This window comes from Drosophila persimilis, unplaced genomic scaffold (assembly GCF_003286085.1).
Source record: "Drosophila persimilis strain 14011-0111.01,24,50 unplaced genomic scaffold, DperRS2 tig00001145-arrow-arrow-pilon, whole genome shotgun sequence".
In the NCBI taxonomy this organism is placed as follows: Eukaryota; Metazoa; Arthropoda; class Insecta; order Diptera; family Drosophilidae; genus Drosophila; species Drosophila persimilis.
In genome coordinates, this window is record NW_020825426.1 from 197,196 (window position 1) to 210,827 (window position 13,632).

Here is a 13,632-nt window from a genome sequence, read left to right on the forward strand (position 1 = left end):
CTGCAGTGCTGGAAAGCCCTGCTGGTTGGTGACGGGTGGCTGGCGGGGACGACGCAAACCCTGAGTGGCGGGTAAGGTAGGCATTGATAGTTTGCTCAGCATCCTGTTGGTCTGTTCTACCCATTTCTCCTTCTGTATTACAGTACTCCTTGTACTTGATGCATCCACGGTAGCTGGCAACATGGGGACCGTTGCAGTTTGCACACTTCGGCACGTCCTCCCGCTTCTTGGGGCAGTCCTTGGGGTCATGCTTCTCCCCACACTTCAAACACACAACTGCACGGCTGCAGTAGTTCTTCGAGTGCCCAAACATTTGGCACTTGTGGCACTGGGGAACGCCTGGCGCGCGTATGGGCTTTTCAACCTTGATACGTTGGCTGCAAATTGCCGTTAGCTCATATATGCGATTGTTTGTCTCATGAGGCTCAAGCTCGACTTCGAACAGGTCCAATGGCTCCTTCGTGAATCGCTTCGGTATATTGGCAATATGCCTCACCTTGTAGCCAAGTTTGTCGAGCTGTTCGCGCACCCAGTCTGTGGGTGTGGACCGATGCAGGTGACGTATGACGACACGCATACCCCTCTCGCTTCGCAGTCGATATGTGTGGTACTCCACACCTTCACCCTCAGATAGGAGCCGTATTAGGGTCCTATAGCCATCTATTGTGTGGCACATGACTTTGAGTGATCCGTTGTTGGCAGTCTTAGTGTCGTATGTGCCTGCGCCAATGGCATTGTCAATGCATTGGAGCAGGGGAACGATCTCATGGGACGTTGGGGATGAATATGGGGGCTGGCCGCACAGTTCTGGCGTCAGCAGTAGCAGCAGCATCGGGTGCGTGTGCAGTGGTGGGGGCAGGCGGGGGGGTGGAGTGAGGAGTGGAGGGCCTGCTTGTGGGAACAGGTTCCTCGGCTACCGTCTCTCCCTCGCTGCAGTCGGCGTCCACATCCATGTCAGTCGTTGGCTACATCGTCAGCATCCGAAAGTATTTCGAAGTAGTTCGTTATACTCCTCTGGCTAGAGTCATTCTTCTCCTTGGGGATTGCTGTCCGCTTGCTTCTTCTTGGCCGTACGCCTTTATAATCGGCGAGCCCAAGGTGGTCGTCCGCTTCTTATTCCGGGCCTCATACTCTGCCATCAGCTTGGCAGTAGCTTTCCTCTCCATTTCCAGTTTCTTCCGCTGCTCCTTGAGGATCTCGTGCAGAGTCGGCTGGCTCTGCACAGGTGCTGCAAGGGCACCAGCAGAAACTGGGGGTCGTTGAGCGGCGTGGGCGGCTACACGAGCAGCGCTATCGGTAGTGGGAGCTGTTGCAGCTGGAGGGCGTTTAGCTGCGGCGGCAGCTACGCGAGTAGGGGCGGCGGCTTTGGCAGCAGCAGGAATGGCAGCGCGGGCAGCTGCAGCAGAGGCTCTGGTTACCATGGTAGCGAGGGGGGATAGCGATGGCTTGGTTGACAGTGCAGAGGACGGGGCCTGCATCATCTTGGCTGCAGCGGCAGCTGAAGTTGATGGCATGTCGCTTGTCAGATCCGCCAATGAGGTCGAACGACAGGAGAGGGGGCGCAATAGTTGCGGGGAGGGATGGAGGTCATCTTCGCTGTCCGAAAAGGGAGCACATGAGGCCGAATTGGTCTTCTTTTTCGACTTGGGACACGGCTTTCGCACCATTGTTTATACTTTGTGGCTTTATTAGCACAAATTTATACACGTGTGAAAATGTTGGAGGGGGGGGGGGGGGGGACAGCAGCGGCTGCAGCCTACCCCACGTTTTTTTCAGTTTCGGCACTTTGGTTATGTTTGCACTGCGAAAACTTTTACACGGCACAACACTTCGTTGCCCGGAATGTATTTGCAAAAATATTGCACAATGTATTAATACATGTGCAATATATTTTGAGAATTTTTAGCAATTTTTATTGCTTTAATTTTTGTATTTTTGCGGAGCTTTTTTTTTTGATTTTTTTGTTTGTCGTATGCACGGCGGCAATACGCAATTAACATAACGCAACGCAACCCAGCTCGCGCCTTGGCCTGATCCAGCAGGTTAGGGGAGCCAGAGTTACGTTGCGCTATGGGGACTTTATTGTACATATACTACACTAGCATTTTAAGTACATTGTATTGGGGCTGTCAGTGTATAAATGTATGTATATAGCTGTCTACCAACTGCTGTTTAGCAGTCGTAGGCAGCAAATACAATGCTTTTTTACAGCACGAATTCACTTCTGCCGGCAGTTCTTCCGGCGCAATCATCTTCTGGGAACTTCTCTCCACTTTGGTAAACAGTCCGTTTGCCAGAGGGGGGAGGGGGGAGTGAGTAGAGCTAAAGCATAATGCTCTTGACTTAGATTAGATTTAAATGTAGACTATCAAATAAGGAGATACATTTTGGTTGCCTTACATTGGCAGAAAGGGCGATTATATATATATATGTTATTTATTCTAATTATTGTCTTCTTGTTCATTTTTTCGTCTTGTTTTGTTTCTCCTCTGCCCACTGGTCCGGGGCAGCCAGAGCTTTTGCTTGTTTGCTTCTGTCTGTGTGCGCTTTCGTCGGCCTAGCTGTACCAGCACTATGCATTCCCGGCATGGGAACTCGCCTGAATGCCAGCGTATAGACAATCTGTCAGCCTGGTCATTTGGGCAATTAGAACATCCATTTTCTCTTCCAGTTTCTGGGTGGCTTCAGCAGCGGCGGCCGCATGCTGGATCCGCTCCTGTGTCAGCAGTGTGATCAGGTAGTCCAGTTTCTGGCTGAGCTCATCGCTAGGACGGTCGTTCTGGTTGCTCACCGTGGGCTGGAATCCAGCTGCGGTCGCTGTGGGTGGAGTTGAGTGCCCTACCTGCCTCCCGGGAGGAGGCTGGGGATGACTCGCTGGCTGCCTTGTGCGGAGTGCATCGGCATAGGTGCTCGTCTGAGCTGGAGGAGCAGGAGCTCTTGCGCCTGAGCGCGATCGCCGGCGGCGCTGGCTGCTGCAGTGCTGGAAAGCCCTGCTGGTTGGTGACGGGTGGCTGGCGGGGGACGACGCAAACCCTGAGTGGCGGGTAAGGTAGGCATTGATAGTTTGCTCAACATCCTGTTGGTCTGTTCTAACCCATTTCTCCTTCTGTTGCAGTACTCCTTGTACTTGATGCATCCACGGTAGCTGGCAACATGGGGACCGTTGCAGTTTGCACATTTCGGCACGTCCTCCCGCTTCTTGGGGCAGTCCTTGGGGTCATGCTTCTCCCCACACTTGAGACATACAACTGCACGGCTGCAGTAGTTCTTGGAGTGCCCATAACATTTGGCATTTGTGGCACTGAGGAACGCCTGGCGCACGTATGGGCTTCTCTACCTTGACTCGTTGGCTGCAAATTGCCGTTAGCTCGTATATACTGCTGTTATTCTCCTGGGGCTCAAGCTCAACCTCGAATAGGTCCAATGGCTCCTTTGTAAATCGCTTCGGTATATTGGCAATATGCCTCACCTTGTAGCCAAGTCTATCGAGCTGTTCGCGCACCCAGTCTGTGGGTGTGGAACGGTGCAGGTGACGTATAACGATGCGCATACCCCTTTCGCTTCGCAGGCGAAATGTGTGATATTCGACACCTTCTCCCTCAGATAGGAGCCGAATTAGGGCCCTATATCCATCAATTGTATGGCACATGACTTTCAGAGATCCATTGTTGGCAGTCTTAGTGTCGTATGTGCCTGCGCCAATGGCATTGTCAATGCATTGGAGCAGGGGAACGATCTCAGGGACGTTGGGGATGAATATGGGGGCTGGCCGCACAGTTCTGGCGTCAGCAGTAGCAGCAGCATCGGGTGCGTGTGCAGTGGTGGGGGCAGGCGGGGGGGTGGAGTGAGGAGTGGAGGGCCTGCTTGTGGGAACAGGTTCCTCGGCTACCGTCTCTCCCTCGCTGCAGTCGGCGTCCACATCCATGTCGTCGTTGGCTACATCGTCAGCATCCGAAAGTATTTCGAAGTAGTTCGTTATACTCCTCTGGCTAGAGTCATTCTTCTCCTTGGGGATTGCTGTCCGCTTGTTCTTCTTGGCCGACGCCTTTATAATCGGCGAGCCCAAGGTGGTCGTCCGCTTCTTATTCCGGGCCTCATACTCTGCCATCAGCTTGGCAGTAGCTTTCCTCTCCATTTCCAGTTTCTTCCGCTGCTCCTTGAGGATCTCGTGCAGAGTCGGCTGGCTCTGCACAGGTGCTGCAAGGGCACCAGCAGAAACTGGGGGTCGTTGAGCGGCGTGGGCGGCTACACGAGCAGCGCTATCGGTAGTGGGAGCTGTTGCAGCTGGAGGGCGTTTAGCTGCGGCGGCAGCTACGCGAGTAGGGGCGGCGGCTTTGGCAGCAGCAGGAATGGCAGCGCGGGCAGCTGCAGCAGAGGCTCTGGTTACCATGGTAGCGAGGGGGGATAGCGATGGCTTGGTTGACAGTGCAGAGGACGGGGCCTGCATCATCTTGGCTGCAGCGGCAGCTGAAGTTGATGGCATGTCGCTTGTCAGATCCGCCAATGAGGTCGAACGACAGGAGAGGGGGCGCAATAGTTGCGGGGAGGGATGGAGGTCATCTTCGCTGTCCGAAAAGGGAGCACATGAGGCCGAATTGGTCTTCTTTTTCGACTTGGGACACGGCTTTCGCACCATTGTTTATACTTTGTGGCTTTATTAGCACAAATTTATACACGTGTGAAAATGTTGGAGGGGGGGGGGGACAGCAGCGGCTGCAGCCTACCCCACGTTTTTTTCAGTTTCGGCACTTTGGTTATGTTTGCACTGCGAAAACTTTTACACGGCACAACACTTCGTTGCCCGGAATGTATTTGCAAAAATATTGCACAATGTATTAATACATGTGCAATATATTTTGAGAATTTTTAGCAATTTTTATTGCTTTAATTTTTGTATTTTTGCGGAGCTTTTTTTTTGTTTGTCGTATGCACGGCGGCAATACGCAATTAACATAACGCAACGCAACCCAGCTCGCGCCTTGGCCTGATCCAGCAGGTTAGGGGAGCCAGAGTTACGTTGCGCTATGGGGACTTTATTGTACATATACTACACTAGCATTTTAAGTACATTGTATTGGGGCTGTCAGTGTATAAATGTATGTATATAGCTGTCTACCAACTGCTGTTTAGCAGTCGTAGGCAGCAAATACAATGCTTTTTTACAGCACGAATTCACTTCTGCCGGCAGTTCTTCCGGCGCAATCATCTTCTGGGAACTTCTCTCCACTTTGGTAAACAGTCCGTTTGCCAGAGGGGGGAGGGGGGAGTGAGTAGAGCTAAAGCATAATGCTCTTGACTTAGATTAGATTTAAATGTAGACTATCAAATAAGGAGATACATTTTGGTTGCCTTACATTGGCAGAAAGGGCGATTATATATATATATGTTATTTATTCTAATTATTGTCTTCTTGTTCATTTTTTCGTCTTGTTTTGTTTCTCCTCTGCCCACTGGTCCGGGGCAGCCAGAGCTTTTGCTTGTTTGCTTCTGTCTGTGTGCGCTTTCGTCGGCCTAGCTGTACCAGCACTATGCATTCCCGGCATGGGAACTCGCCTGAATGCCAGCGTATAGACAATCTGTCAGCCTGGTCATTTGGGCAATTAGAACATCCATTTTCTCTTCCAGTTTCTGGGTGGCTTCAGCAGCGGCGGCCGCATGCTGGATCCGCTCCTGTGTCAGCAGTGTGATCAGGTAGTCCAGCTTCTGGCTGAGTTCATCGCTAGGACGGTCGTTCTGGTTGCTCACCGTGGGCTGGAGTCCAGCTGCGGTCGCTGTGGTTGGAGTTGTCTGCCATGCTTGCCTCCCTGGAAGGGGCTGGGGATGACTCGCTGGCTGCCTTGTGCGGAGTGCATCGGCATAGCTGCTCATCTGAGCTGGAGGAGCAGGGGGTCTTGCGCCTGAGCGCGCTCGCCGGCGGCTTGGCTGCTGCAGTGCTGGAAAGCCCTGCTGGTTCATGACGGGTGGCTGGCGGGGGCGCCGCAAACCCTGAGTGGCGGGTAGGGTAGGCATCGAAAGTTTTCTCAGCATGTTGTTGGTCTGTTCTGTCCCATTTCTCATTTTATTACAGTACTCCTTGTACTTGATGCATCCACGGTAGCTGGCCACATGGGGACCGTTGCAGTTTGCACATTTCGGCACGTCCTCCCGCTTCTTGGGGCAGTCCTTGGGGTCATGCTTCTCCCCACACTTGAGACATACAACTGCACGGCTGCAGTAGTTCTTGGAGTGCCCAAACATTTGGCATTTGTGGCACTGAGGAACGCCTGGCGCACGTATGGGCTTCTCTACCTTGACTCGTTGGCTGCAAATTGCCGTTAGCTCGTATATACTGCTGTTATTCTCCTGGGGCTCAAGCTCAACCTCGAATAGGTCCAATGGCTCCTTTGTAAATCGCTTCGGTATATTGGCAATATGCCTCACCTTGTAGCCAAGTCTATCGAGCTGTTCGCGCACCCAGTCTGTGGGTGTGGAACGGTGCAGGTGACGTATAACGATGCGCATACCCCTTTCGCTTCGCAGGCGAAATGTGTGATATTCGACACCTTCTCCCTCAGATAGGAGCCGAATTAGGGCCCTATATCCATCAATTGTATGGCACATGACTTTCAGAGATCCATTGTTGGCAGTCTTAGTGTCGTATGTGCCTGCGCCAATGGCATTGTCAATGCATTGGAGCAGGGGAACGATCTCAGGGACGTTGGGGATGAATATGGGGGCTGGCCGCACAGTTCTGGCGTCAGCAGTAGCAGCAGCATCGGGTGCGTGTGCAGTGGTAGGGGGCAGGCGGGGGGGGGGAGTGAGGAGTGGAGGGCCTGCTTGTGGGAACAGGTTCCTCGGCTACCGTCTCTCCCTCGCTGCAGTCGGCGTCCACATCCATGTCGTCGTTGGCTACATCGTCAGCATCCGAAAGTATTTCGAAGTAGTTCGTTATACTCCTCTGGCTAGAGTCATTCTTCTCCTTGGGGATTGCTGTCCGCTTGTTCTTCTTGGCCGACGCCTTTATAATCGGCGAGCCCAAGGTGGTCGTCCGCTTCTTATTCCGGGCCTCATACTCTGCCATCAGCTTGGCAGTAGCTTTCCTCTCCATTTCCAGTTTCTTCCGCTGCTCCTTGAGGATCTCGTGCAGAGTCGGCTGGCTCTGCACAGGTGCTGCAAGGGCACCAGCAGAAACTGGGGGTCGTTGAGCGGCGTGGGCGGCTACACGAGCAGCGCTATCGGTAGTGGGAGCTGTTGCAGCTGGAGGGCGTTTAGCTGCGGCGGCAGCTACGCGAGTAGGGGCGGCGGCTTTGGCAGCAGCAGGAATGGCAGCGCGGGCAGCTGCAGCAGAGGCTCTGGTTACCATGGTAGCGAGGGGGGATAGCGATGGCTTGGTTGACAGTGCAGAGGACGGGGCCTGCATCATCTTGGCTGCAGCGGCAGCTGAAGTTGATGGCATGTCGCTTGTCAGATCCGCCAATGAGGTCGAACGACAGGAGAGGGGGCGCAATAGTTGCGGGGAGGGATGGAGGTCATCTTCGCTGTCCGAAAAGGGAGCACATGAGGCCGAATTGGTCTTCTTTTTCGACTTGGGACACGGCTTTCGCACCATTGTTTATACTTTGTGGCTTTATTAGCACAAATTTATACACGTGTGAAAACGTTGGAGGGGGGGGGGGGGACAGCAGCGGCTGCAGCCTACCCCACGTTTTTTCACTATCGGCACTTGGGTTATGTTCGGTATTGAACAATTTCTACACGGCACAACACTTCGCGTTGCCCGGAATGTATTTGCAGAATATTGCACAATGTATATTTATACATGTGCAATAAATTCTGGGGATTTTTTGGCGATTTTTGATATTTTAATTATTAATTTTAGCGGAACTTTTTTTTTTCTTTTGATTGTTTGTCGTATGCACGGCGGCAATACGCAATTAACATAACGCAACGTAACCCAGCTCACGCCTTGGCCTGATCCAGCAGGTTAGGGGAGCCAGAGTTACGTTGCGCTATGGGGACTTTATTGTACATATACTACACTAGCATTTTAAGTACATTGTATTGGGGCTGTCAGTGTATAAATGTATGTATATAGCTGTCTACCAACTGCTGTTTAGCAGTCGTAGGCAGCAAATACAATGCTTTTTTACAGCACGAATTCACTTCTGCCGGCAGTTCTTCCGGCGCAATCATCTTCTGGGAACTTCTCTCCACTTTGGTAAACAGTCCGTTTGCCAGAGGGGGGAGGGGGGAGTGAGTAGAGCTAAAGCATAATGCTCTTGACTTAGATTAGATTTAAATGTAGACTATCAAATAAGGAGATACATTTTGGTTGCCTTACATTGGCAGAAAGGGCGATTATATATATATATGTTATTTATTCTAATTATTGTCTTCTTGTTCATTTTTTCGTCTTGTTTTGTTTCTCCTCTGCCCACTGGTCCGGGGCAGCCAGAGCTTTTGCTTGTTTGCTTCTGTCTGTGTGCGCTTTCGTCGGCCTAGCTGTACCAGCACTATGCATTCCCGGCATGGGAACTCGCCTGTATGCCAGCGTACAGACAATCTGTCAGCCTGGTCATTTGGGCAATTAGAACATCAACTTTCTCTTCCAGTTTCTGGGTGGCTTCAGCAGCGGCGGCCGCATGCTGGATCCGCTCCTGAGTCAGCAGGGTGATGAGATAGTCCAGTTTCTGGCTGAGCTCATCGCTAGGACGGTCGTTCTGGTTGCTCACCGTGGGCTGGAATCCAGCTGCGGTCGCTGTGGTTGGAGTAGTCTGCCATACTTGCCTCCCTGAAGGGGCTGGGGATGACTCGCTGGCTGCCTTGTGCGGAGTGCATCGGCATAGGTGCTCAGTCTGAGCTGGAGGAGCAGGGAGCTCTTGCGCCTGAGCGCGATCGCCGGCGGCGCTGGCTGCTGCAGTGCTGGAAAGCCCTGCTGGTTGGTGACGGGTGGCTGGCGGGGGACGACGCAAACCCTGAGTGGCGGGTAGGGTAGGCATTGATAGTTTGCTCAGCATCTTGTTGGTCTGTTCTTCCCATTTCTCATTTTATTACAGTACGCCTTGTACTTGATGCATCCACGGTAGCTGGCCACGTGGGGACCGTTGCAGTTTGCACATTTCGGCACGTCCTCCCGCTTCTTGGGGCAGTCCTTGGGGTCATGCTTCTCCCCACACTTGAGACATACAACTGCACGGCTGCAGTAGTTCTTGGAGTGCCCAAACATTTGGCATTTGTGGCACTGAGGAACGCCTGGCGCGCGTATGGGCTTCTCTACCTTGACTCGTTGGCTGCAAATTGCCGTTAGCTCGTATATACTGCTGTTATTCTCCTGGGGCTCAAGCTCAACCTCGAATAGGTCCAATGGCTCCTTTGTAAATCGCTTCGGTATATTGGCAATATGCCTCACCTTGTAGCCAAGTCTATCGAGCTGTTCGCGCACCCAGTCTGTGGGTGTGGAACGGTGCAGGTGACGTATAACGATGCGCATACCCCTTTCGCTTCGCAGGCGAAATGTGTGATATTCGACACCTTCATCCCTCAGATAGGAGCCGTAATTAGGGTCCCTATATCCATCTATTGTATGGCACATGACTTTCAGAGATCCATTGTTGGCAGTCTTAGTGTCGTATGTGCCTGCGCCAATGGCATTGTCAATGCATTGGAGCAGGGGAACGATCTCAGGGACGTTGGGGATGAATATGGGGGCTGGCCGCACAGTTCTGGCGTCAGCAGTAGCAGCAGCATCGGGTGCGTGTGCAGTGGTAGGGGGCAGGCGGGGGGGTGGAGTGAGGAGTGGAGGGCCTGCTTGTGGGAACAGGTTCCTCGGCTACCGTCTCTCCCTCGCTGCAGTCAGGCGTCCACATCCATGTCAGTCGTTGGCTACATCGTCAGCATCCGAAAGTATTTCGAAGTAGTTCGTTATACTCCTCTGGCTTAGAGTCATTCTTCTCCTTGGGGATTGCTGTCCGCTTGCTCTTCTTGGCCGTACGCCTTTATAATCGGACGAGCCCAAGGTGGTCGTCCGCTTCTTATTCCGGGCCTCATACTCTGCCATCAGCTTGGCAGTAGCTTTCCTCTCCATTTCCAGTTTCTTCCGCTGCTCCTTGAGGATCTCGTGCAGGGTCGGCTGGCTCTGCACAGGTGCTGCAAGGGCACCAGCAGAAACTGGGGGTCGTTGAGCGGCGTGGGCGGCTACACGAGCAGCGCTATCGGTAGTGGGAGCTGTTGCAGCTGGAGGGCGATTGGCTGCGGCGGCAGCTACGCGAGTAGGGGCGGTGGCTTTGGCAGCAGCAGGAATAGCAGCACGGGCAGCTGCAGCAGAGGCTCTGGTTACCATGGTAGCGAGGGGGGATAGCGATGGCTTGGTTGACAGTGCAGAGGACGGGGCCTGCATCATCTTGGCTGCAGCGGCAGCTGAAGTTGATGGCATGTCGCTTGTCAGGTCCGCCAATGAGGTCGAACGACAGGAGAGGGGGCGCAATAGTTGCGGGGAGGGATGGAGGTCATCTTCGCTGTCCGAAAAGGGAGCACATGAGGCCGAATTGGTCTTCTTTTTCGACTTGGGACACGGCTTACGCACCATTGTTTATACTTTGTGGCTTTATTAGCACAAATTTATACACGTGTGAAAACGTTGGAGGGGGGGGGGGGGGGGGGGGACAGCAGCGGCTGCAGCCTACCCCACGTTTTTTCACTATCGGCACTTGGGTTATGTTCGGTATTGAACAATTTCTACACGGCACAACACTTCGCGTTGCCCGGAATGTATTTGCAGAATATTGCACAATGTATATTTATACATGTGCAATAAATTCTGGGGATTTTTTGGCGATTTTTGATATTTTAATTATTAATTTTAGCGGAACGTTTTTTGGTTTTTTTTTTTTTTTTGATGTTCAAACTTGCTCAGGGCACTTTTTTTGTTTGTCGTATGCACGGCGGCAATACGCAATTAACATAACGCAACGTAACCCAGCTCACGCCTTGGCCTGATCCAGCAGGTTAGGGGAGCCAGAGTTACGTTGCGCTATGGGGACTTTATTGTACCTATACTATGGAGCATTTTTAGTACAATTTGTTGGGGCTGTAGCTTAAAAATATATGTAAATAGCTGTCTACGAACTGCTGAGAGCAGTCGTAGGCAGCAAATACTATGCTTTGAACAGCACGAAATCTCTTCTGCCGGCAGTGCTGCCGGCGCAATCATCTTGTGTGAATATCTCTCCGCCTTGGTAAACAGTCCGTTTGCCAGAGGGGGGGAGGGGGAGTGGGTAGAGCTAAAGCATAATACTCTAGACTTAGTTTAGATTTAAATTTAGACTATAATTAAGGGGAACATATTGGTTGCCTTACGTTGGCGGGAAGGGCGATTATATATATATGTTATTTATTCTAATTATTGTCTTCTTGTTCCTTTCATTTGTCTTGTTTTGTTTCTCCTCTGCCCACTGGTCCGGGGCAGCCAGAGCTTTTGCTTGTTTGCTTCCTTTTGTGTGCGCTTTCGTTGGCTTGGCTGTACCAGCACTACACATTCCCGGCATGGGAACTCGCCTGTATGCCAGCGTACAGACAATCTGTCAACCTGGTCATTTGGGCAATTAGAACATCAACTTTCTCTTCCAGTTTCTGGGTGGCTTCAGCAGCGGCGGCCGCATGCTGGATCCGCTCCTGAGTCAGCAGGGTGATGAGATAGTCCAGTTTCTGGCTGAGCTCATCGCTAGGACGGTCGTTCTGGTTGCTCACCGTGGGCTGGAGTCCAGCTGCGGTCGCTGTGGTTGGAGTAGTCTGCCATACTTGCCTCCCTGAAAGGGGCTGGGGATGACTCGCTGGCTGCCTTGTGCGGAGTGCATCGGCATAGGTGCTCGTCTGAGCTGGAGGAGCAGGAGCTCTTGCGCCTGAGCGCGATCGCCGGCGGCGCGGCTGCTGCAGTGCTGGAAAGCCCTGCTGGTTGGTGACGGGTGGCTGGCGGGGACGACGCAAACCCTGAGTGGCGGGTAAGGTAGGCATTGATAGTTTGCTCAACATCCTGTTGGTCTGTTCTAACCCATTTCTCCTTCTGTTGCAGTACTCCTTGTACTTGATGCATCCACGGTAGCTGGCAACATGGGGACCGTTGCAGTTTGCACACTTCGGCACGTCCTCCCGCTTCTTGGGGCAGTCCTTGGGGTCATGCTTCTCCCCACACTTCAAACACACAACTGCACGGCTGCAGTAGTTCTTCGAGTGCCCAAACATTTGGCACTTGTGGCACTGGGGAACGCCTGGCGCGCGTATGGGCTTTTCAACCTTGATACGTTGGCTGCAAATTGCCGTTAGCTCATATATGCGATTGTTTGTCTCATGAGGCTCAAGCTCGACTTCGAACAGGTCCAATGGCTCCTTCGTGAATCGCTTCGGTATATTGGCAATATGCCTCACCTTGTAGCCAAGTTTGTCGAGCTGTTCGCGCACCCAGTCTGTGGGTGTGGACCGATGCAGGTGACGTATGACGACACGCATACCCCTCTCGCTTCGCAGTCGATATGTGTGGTACTCCACACCTTCACCCTCAGATAGGAGCCGTATTAGGGTCCTATAGCCATCTATTGTGTGGCACATGACTTTGAGTGATCCGTTGTTGGCAGTCTTAGTGTCGTATGTGCCTGCGCCAATGGCATTGTCAATGCATTGGAGCAGGGGAACGATCTCTGGGACGTTGGGGATGAATATGGGGGCTGGCCGCACAGTTCTGGCGTCAGCAGTAGCAGCAGCATCGGGTGCGTGTGCAGTGGTAGGGGCAGGCGGGGGGGTGGAGTGAGGAGTGGAGGGCCTGCTTGTGGGAACAGGTTCCTCGGCTACCGTCTCTCCCTCGCTGCAGTCAGCGTCCACATCCATGTCATCGTTGGCTACATCGTCAGCATCCGAGAGTATTTCGAAATAGTTCGTTATACTCCTCTGGCTTGAGACGGGCTTCTCCTTGGGGATTGCTGTCCGCTTGCTCTTCTTGGCCGTCGCCTTTATGATCGACGAGCCCAAGGTGGTCGTCCGCTTTTTATGCCGGGCCTCAAACTCTGCCATCAGCTTGGCAGTAGCTTTCCTCTCCATTTCCAGTTTCTTCCGCTGCTCCTTGAGGATCTCGTGCAGGGTCGGCTGGCTCTGCACAGGTGCTGCAAGGGCACCAGCAGAAACTGGGGGTCGTTGAGCGGCGTGGGCGGCTACACGAGCAGCGCTATCGGTAGTGGGAGCTGTTGCAGCTGGAGGGCGATTGGCTGCGGCGGCAGCTACGCGAGTAGGGGCGGTGGCTTTGGCAGCAGCAGGAATAGCAGCACGGGCAGCTGCAGCAGAGGCTCTGGTTACCATGGTAGCGAGGGGGGATAGCGATGGCTTGGTTGACAGTGCAGAGGACGGGGCCTGCATCATCTTGGCTGCAGCGGCAGCTGAAGTTGATGGCATGTCGCTTGTCAGGTCCGCCAATGAGGTCGAACGACAGGAGAGGGGGCGCAATAGTTGCGGGGAGGGATGGAGGTCATCTTCGCTGTCCGAAAAGGGAGCACATGAGGCCGAATTGGTCTTCTTTTTCGACTTGGGACACGGCTTACGCACCATTGTTTATACTTTGTGGCTTTATTAGCACAAATTTATACACGTGTGAAAACGTTGGAGGGGGGGGGG